The following is an 8,947-nucleotide window of genomic DNA, read 5'->3' as shown; positions in this document are numbered from 1 at the left end:
GCCAATTTGGGATTTTTCGAATCTTTACTGCCTTGGCTAATTGTACGTTTTTTTTACTGCAGTGACATTTGGAGCATTCATGAGAAACTCTTAATTCTTTCAAATGCGATTTCGGCCTCAATGGTAATTCCTTAGTAGCCTCAGCTCTGGTGCATCTACGGTAAAACTGTTGGCTCATCATGTTCCTGCTTCATATTTGCAAATTATCCAAAATGGCTTGATGAATGAAAATCAACTTTCAGGTGCGGCATAACTGCTGGAGATATAACCCTATCAAGAGCTGTGGTAAAATTTGCACTTGGCTGGACAGATGCCTTCGGAACTTCAGGAAAGTCCAACATGCCAGAGTCTGAATCAGAATCAAATTGCTCTTTTTTGGGGCATATCATGAATGGAATGCAACTGCCCATCATGTTTTCAATGCTTATCTTGGTCAACAGACATGTTCCTGAAAGCTAGTTGAGGAGAAGACTTGGAGAGGAACAATTGGTTTTGTTCAGTGCTCATGCTTGAAAGGACCGTTGCCATTGTCGATATGGCTGGATGATAGTGTTTGGACAAAAGACTCAGTTCCCAAAGTAAAGAGGCAAGGGCGCTGCTTAAAATAGGATCCGTCGCATATGGTAGATATTTCGGAATTGTGCCAGAAACAGAGCCCCCTCCAGTGTCATTTTCCAACAAATTTTTTTGCACTTGATATTTTTCAGAAAAAGGTGCTTTACTGTGACCGAGGCCGCCATAGAATCTGCAAATCCAACACACAGTGACAATGTAGCCAGACGTTTTATAAATGCAGCAGCTTTTTACATGTCATGCTACCCATCGTCGCACAACGTTATCTTCAAAGCCTCTGCTAACACCTCTCCTTGATCTCTTCCAGGTCTGTATTCAAGTAGGAGATTGTAAAGATGGACATTGAAGTCCTGTAAGGCATCAAGGTTGGTTCTCATCACTTTAAAAGCAACGATGCAACATTGGAGGCGTTCAGATACAGTCAGACATTTAGGAAACTTCTCAGATGTGTTGTTATTTGCTTAATCAGGTGCAGCGAAATCATGTCTATGATCTAAGGCAGTTAATCTTAACCGGATACGATGAAATTTGTTCTCAACACATATTACAGTGAGTGCCTTTGAATGCTGTTGGAGTTAATCGTTAATTTTTTTCGCAGGTGTATTTGAGTAATATTAGCTGACAGTTCCTTTAGCCAAAGCCTAAATCTTTCTGTCCAACTATGCGTTTCATGTTTCTGACTGAAGTTTTCATAAAGCTTGCTGATCCCGGTGGCTAGTTTTGCCAGTGGTTTTGATGTAAGAGAGGAAATTGTTTCTAGAAGCTTGGACTGATGTTGTACTGCTTGTGAGTTAGACATTCCGGTTAAGCATGCATCAAACAGTTCCATGTTACTACTAGAAGATACACAAGTTTTTCACTCCTACTGAAATATCCGGAGACTTGCCCAGAAAAATGATGCCAGAATCTGCGAAAACTTCCTGTAGAAAGTCCTTAAATTTTTCCGGAGGAGCAAGAGATGAAAGTTCTACCGACAGAGAAAATGCAACTGTGCATCCGTGCAAAGAAGCTAGTACAGCTCTGCAGGGAGTTGAGGTAGGCTTGCCTGTGATATGAAAGCTTTCATGAAGCAGGTAACAGAACATAATTACCTATCATTTTGTAATAATGGACATCGTATTGTGCATTCGTGCAAAGAAACTGGTACAGAATTGCAGGATATTGATGTAGCCCTTAGAGTTGTTGGAGCTACATCGGTTAAATCACTAGACGACATTGCATTTGACAGCAAAATTAACAACGACAACAAGGTATTCTTTCTCAATTCTCAATGCTTCAACGGTTGTCCACAAGAGATCGCCGGCAGTGCAAGCTTCGAAGACTTTCTACTGCGAGAGCTAAAGGTTCTTCAAGGCTAAATTCAAACGACCCATCACTTAAAACAAAAGGTAATCCTTCTCTTCTTGTAACAAAACCCGAGTGCCAACTTCTTTGTATATACGGTATGCTTGGGATGAACTTATGATTTTCTCACTTGATATGCTACTAGATAATAGTGCTTGCGTATGGTATTGTTGTTTTACTAATCCTGTGTTGATGCAACTTAGTTTCTTTTGTTTCATGACATATTCTTGTTTGGAATTCCTTATTGCTTGGTTTGATGTTTGTTCTTGCACTGCATTTTCAGCTTTGTTTAAACAGCATGTGCGTATGGAAAGCTTGACATATTCTGACCTCATTCATGCTTTGTTAGGCTTCTTGGTCATGAGCACATGAAAGATGATGTTGGAACAAAAGGCTTGCAACGTGACATTGAAAGCGGAAGCAACTTGTCTTGTGGAATTGGATTGAAATTGGGATTAGATGTGAATTATGGTTATATCTTGGTTGTGATTTTTTTTGATGAAATTTGGGAATTGGTTGAAAATGTGTTGAAGTTAGTTGTAGGATATGGATGTGATGCATTGTTATGCTTGAATGTTAAATGAAAATGTATGTATGAAATTGAGTTTGGAAATGTTTGAAAGTTAAATATTATTGAATGTTATGAAATGAGTTTATGTACTACTTTGATTTGAAATGAACCATGGATGGAAAATGGATCATGTTTGGTTATAAAATGGATATGGATTTTTAGGAATAATCCAAAACTAATCTAAATGTCAATTAAAAAAAAATCAAAACAAACAATAAAAACAAATTAAAATCAAATTAATCTATAATTGGTTAAAACTACTTTGATGTCAAATTCCAACATTTATTTGGAAATTAAAAATCAATTAGAACTTGAATCATTAGTAAAACACAATTAAGATTAATTTGAAATTCGGAATTTAGGCTTAATTTGAAATTAAAATCAAATTGAAAATAAGAAAGTCAAATAGTTAGAATCCATTTTATAATCAAACAACACCATGATCAAAAACTAGATAATGACCAACGTTTATCAAAAAAAATATATGGATTTGGGAATGGATGGTTGCCTTTGGTCATGAATGTATGCAAATGAACTTTAGGCCAAGCGCCAAATAAAAAATGAAAAAAATTCAGGGTTTGACACTAATCAATTAAAAATTGATCAATTAATTAAACTAATCAAAAGAAACAAAACAAAATAAAATAAAAAACAAAGGATACATATATCAACATGGGTTTGATTATATAACGAATGGGTGAATAAAAATATACATCAACCCAAAGACCCATTCACCAAAAACCACAATGAAATAATAGGTAATAAAATTTTTAAAAAATTAATGACCAATAAAATATGGGGGGGGGGGGAGGGGTAGAAGAAAAGAGAGGGAGTTTGTTTTCAGATTCCAAAAAGCTCCAACCAGCCTTTGACACGCGGCATTACTAAAATAACAAAACAAACATAACAGTTTTTATCCTCTCTTTCTCAGTTTCTTTGCAGAATGAAATAGAAGAAAAAGAAAACAAATTATGCTCAATGAAACATGAAAAGAGCATGAAGCCTTGGGGGTGGCCGGCTGGTCATCCCAACAGCGACGATGCCCTATTCCAAATCCTCCTCCTCTCTCATTCACTAAATTCACATCTCTCTGGTGCATCTCTCTCACCTTTACTCAACTTCATCTCTCACTAACAAAAAAGAATCAAAGCTTGGTTTTCACACTTTAAAACATCAAAAACTTGCCCTCTCTTTCTTGTCAGTTTCGAATTCTCAGTGACAACACAGGGCATAACAAAAAAAACCATAATCAAACATGACTTAGTGAACAAAAGAACAACAAGACGAAGTGTAAAATAACTAATACCGAATGAAACAAAAAAGAAAGATTTGGTGAACTCCGACGAGATCGTCGTGATTTTTGGTAGTGTGAGAATGTAGCAGTGGTGTGAATTGTGTAGAAGAGTTTACGATTCAAAATGGAGGTATGTATTTGTATGGTGAATGCGGTAGAAGTATCTACGGTTGACGGTAGTGACAAGAAACAAGGAACAATGATTGTGTTATCGTGTAAAGGATGGGTGATTATTGTAGTGAAAATGGTGAGTATGTATTATAAAGTGAATAATTGGTTGTGTTTATGGTGTTTGGGGTGAGTTTTATAGTGAAAATGGTGAGTATGTATTATGAAGTGAAGAGTTGGTTTTGTTTATTGCGTTTGGGGTGAGTTTTGTAGTGAAAATGGTGAGTATGTATTATTAGTGAGGAAATTGTGTTTCTACTTAATGGAAGGAATGGGTCATCTTTTTTTCACTATAATTTTTTTTCTTCCAATTTCCTCTTTTCATGTTTTTGCTGAAAAGGCTGATGATTTGGAATGGTTATTAGTTGCAGGGAGTTGTAGTTGTGGTGTTTCAAAAATGAAGAGGGGAATCGTGTGTTATAGTTGGAAGTTGAAAAGGTTTTGTAGCAGTTTTAACGTTGGCTAAGAAGGAAGAGAGTGTGCTAGGTGGAGATTAAGGTGGTCAGGTGGAGGAGGTGAAAGCTCACGGTGGTTAGTGGTGAAAGCCAGTTTTGGATGTTGCTTGGATGAAGATGAAAGCTAGTTACATGGTATGTTATGTGAGGTTGATGCTTATGCATAGAGTTTGGATGTGAGGTTTTTTTGTATGTTATTATTGTGTTGGTTAAAGTGAACAAATGATGGATATGAGGTTTGTTGTAAAGAAGAAGATGATGAAGTTCAAAAAATGAGGAGTGTTTTTGTGGATGGTGGTATATTAATGATGTGAAGAAAGTTGAAGTAGAGATAGGCGAAGAAGACAAAACATTAAGAAAAGGAAAAGTCATGCTCTATTCTTAATCCTTACTCTCTTTAAATTACTAGTTTTATGAAATTTTGGAAAACAACACTAAGATGCAGACAAATGGCGCCGCAAATGCCTAAGTTCTCCATATCTCAACACCAATACATCACACTTATTAGGTTTTCTAAGTTTTCATATAAAGACAAAAAAAATGCTCTTAATACTTACTTTTAACATTAAAAGAGTTTTAAATAAATATAAAAATAAAATTGAATAATTTAATTAAATAAAATAGAATCCAACTAAACATTTATTAAACTTTAAATATTTTTTTATTGAAATTTTAACTAAAATGCAAAAATAAAATAGCTCAAAATGAATAAATAAACATCGTAAAAATAGTCAAAAAATTAAACTGGATACACTAAAATGATTAGCATAAAGTAAACTTCTTGGAAACATACAAATTTTAAATTTTGAAATAAAAATGACTGGTTAACAGACTCAAGCTTATCAAAATGCGATTGAAAAAATAAAACGAGCATACCAGGTTAAACTACGTGAACCGTAGATTAATAAAATTGATGTCTGCAAGCTCGATTTTGAAAATTTCCCCCTGCTTATTTCGCGTACATTTGAGAATCAGTTCAACCGGCGACTTGTCTGTAGATCGGAGAATTTATTCTAGTCGACATTTTAGGAATTATGCAAAATAAAATGCGTGTTACACTATGCAAATTATGTGAATGTCATGATAAATGTATCGATTCAATAATTCAGGATCAAAATTGGGGTATGACATGCTCTTTGAACCTTGCCTTCAGCTTGTACCCCCATCTCTCTATTTTGTTTTTCATGGTTTCTTTGTATTTTTTTCTTTTATTTTTCTTTAAATTGTTTTTAAATCCATTTTTTATTCTATTTTGTGATGCTTTTTTATGCTTTTTTTTAAACATGATTACTTAGGAAATAAACAAATGATATGATTTAGTCGTTTCTTAATTCATATTTTTGTGGGAAAATGATCATTAAGTGAATTGTTAGATTTAGTCACTAACTTTTTTAGATAGTTTTGTTAATCAATGTATTAACCATGTTCCCTTAGATTCTAGGCTATCTTAGAATTATAATCTTGGTGTTACTTTGATTTCCCTTTGAATTTAGGTTTAAAAATCCATGTGCTTGACTTATGATTGGACCTTCACCCTGATTGATTAAGTTGATCAAAGTCTTCTTTGATTAACTAAATCCGTTGACGTGTGCTTGTGCCCTCAATCTAGTTAAGTTATCAGAAGTTTCTTGATCACTTGATAAGGCTAGTTCCCTGTACTAGAGCTGCATTTGATCTTTCAAGGTGAACAACTCAAGACTTTACATTCAAGTCAATACAAGTTAGACAGAACATTACACCAGACTGTTGTTCAAGCACAACAAAGGTTCCTCCTCAATATTTGTCAATTATGATAAGGATTGCACGCCATGAGCCTTAAGTAGTAGAGAAGGGGTGACAGGGAGAATTCATATCCTCATTATTCTAAGTATCTTTGGATACGTGACGAATGACTCAATTGTTCAAAGTATTCACCTCTACTCATAGACTTTAGTGTAATTTAAATCAAGTAAAATAATAAGTCTTCTTCCCCACAAGTAACTTCACCATCAAGAGCCTGAAGATAAGAGACCTCAAGGATGAAGACTCTTCATCATTAAGCACAACAAAAATAATCTTCTTCAACGATTGTCAATCATGATGAGAATTACACGCCACGAGCCTTAAGCAATAAATAAGGATGAGAGGGATTTTTCCTATCGTTATTCTGGGTACCTCTGCATACCTGGCATAGGCCCCAATTATTTAAAGTATTCGCCTCCTTTCATATACTTTAGTACAATTCAAATCAAATGATTGTCAAGTTTACTTCCATACAAGCAACACTTCAACACTTCAATATTGCAACACCATTGCTTCATCAATAATACACTTCCTCTTTGGACCAAACACTACTTGCTTTGGACATCCATACACTTTTTTGGGTTAATCATCTTCTTATGGTTAAACATCCATTTATGAATCAAACCCCTCTCTTTGGGTTAAACACCTCATGGTCGAATACCAATCTCTGAATTAATATCTAGTTCTCTTGCATGTTTGCCTTGTCAGACCCTATGATTAGGCAAACCTTATTCTCTTGCTCGTTTGTCTTATCAGACCCTGTGCTTAGACAAACTTATCTCATGCATGTTTTCCTTGTCAGACTCTATGCTTAGGAAAACCCCCTGCTCATACTTATTTGTCTTGTCAGACCTCGTGCTTAGACAAACTCTACTCATGCTTGTTTGCCTTATCAAACCATATGCTTAGGAAAACCTTCAACTCTTGCTTGTTTTTCTTGTAACCTCGTTCTTAGAAAAACTCATCTCATGCATGTTTGTCTTATCAGACTCCATGCTTAGACAAACTCTTCTCATGCATGTTTGCCTTGTCATACTGTCGTGGCAGGAAAAAATTGCGATCAAGCTATTGAATAACTTAACTCAGAAAAAGCAAGAGTCGCCACCGAACTTTATTGTTTCCAAAGGGAAGGGTAAAAAGGTTGAGCAAAATCCACAAAAAGGTAAAACAAAAGAGAAATTTGGATATTGGGGTTGGTTATGCAAGGGGAATGTATTAACACCCCTCACATCTATAGTACTCCATAAGAACCACTTGCAAATCCATGTTTATGAAAAAGCTAGGTTGTTTGTTAATTGATTTAAATTTGAAAAGACATTTTGTCGTATTCGAGTGAAAAACTCTGCTTACTACCCACAAGTATGACGAAATGGGCACTTGCATCATCTTGATATGGAGAACTTTTACTTGTACTTTCTCACAAGAATGTCTCAAAATTCAAGTGGAAAATGTCAATCATTTCTCAACATATTGTAGAAGTATAATGGTTTGTATCACTACAAGAATAGACTAACATCCAATCTTTTCAAAAAAAGGCTCTCAAAGGAAAGTGCACCAAGGCACAAAAATAAGTTTGATGAGATTTGTGTTTTTTAGAAGTTTGAAAAATAGTTTAAGTATGCTTAAGTGTTTTAGCATTTATTGAGAAAAAAGATTTTCTGGATCACTTGACAAACTTAAGGTTTATTAAGAAAAAGGTGTGAAGTTTGAAAACAAGAGGTTTTAAAATAGGGAGAAGTTTTAAAAATTGAAGAAGTGGGAGGGAGAAGAAGAGACTAACTTAAAGAATAAAGTAAACAATGTGACATAAAAGATCTCATTGTAGGGTAGCCCAAGTGAAAGCCTTTATGTGTAAGTGTACTAACCACAAGATGGAGCAAGCATTTGACATTGGTCAAAACAAGAATTCCTTTCCCTTTGAATTGAGCCACAAGATGAATAAGCATATGATCATATGAATATCATAGGGTCCACATGAACAACAAAGCCACAAAGCCACAAAGAAACATCCAAGTCTTGAATTAAAGATCAAAGGGTCCAGAGGAATCACAAGGTCTCAGACATACTCCAAGCAAGGGGAAACACTAAGTCTTAAGGTCCAAGGTCCAAAATACTCCTCAAGCAAGGGATAGTAGCAAAAAGTCCATAAGATCAGATTAAAGCTTTTTAGGGTTTTAGCTATTTTTATCATGTTTTTGTTCTTTTGAAATAAGAAAATAATAAAAACATAAAGTAAAAGGAAAGAATGCAAATGACAGGAATGTAAATGGCATAAATATAAAGATCATAAATGTAAAGAGCATAATGTAAAGTTAGGCATTGAGTGTAATTAATGTGTCAATGTTAGTGTTAATGAGAATTCAACTGAGTCGAGACAATTTAGCACTATGTTAAGCAATCGTAAATGGACTTATGTAGAAGTCACACCTATCTGAGGTCAGTAAATAACAATTTATGTGTCAAACATGTTAGAGAAATGATACAAAATCCTCCTCCTAAAACAATGTAACACAATAGCTAAAAACAAAAGGAGAAGAGAGATGGAGATGAGGAGAGACTAGAAAACAAGCTCAAGTCATCACAAGGTATTTTCTATCAACAAGTAAAAGGACTCAAACATATGCTACATCAAGGGATACACTATCATTAACTCAAAATGTCAAAAATATGATCAAATGATCATCTATCAACATATTGAATTAGAGAAGATTGAATCAACCAAGGGATCATCTATCAATGATTTGAAATGTTGAAGATCTC

The 8,947-nt window shown here is 34.7% G+C and overlaps 1 pseudogene; it reads right to left on the bottom strand.

The window, feature by feature from the left end:
• Positions 1 to 417: 417 nt before the first annotated feature.
• Positions 418 to 1,402, bottom strand: LOC127115240 (nucleolar complex-associated protein 3-like; annotated as a pseudogene).
• Positions 1,403 to 8,947: the final 7,545 nt, after the last annotated feature.

This window comes from Lathyrus oleraceus, chromosome 1 (assembly GCF_024323335.1).
Source record: "Lathyrus oleraceus cultivar Zhongwan6 chromosome 1, CAAS_Psat_ZW6_1.0, whole genome shotgun sequence".
Classification (NCBI taxonomy): Eukaryota; Viridiplantae; Streptophyta; class Magnoliopsida; order Fabales; family Fabaceae; genus Lathyrus; species Lathyrus oleraceus.
Note: the sequence above shows the minus strand (reverse complement) of the source record. Positions and strands in the feature narration are given on the sequence as shown.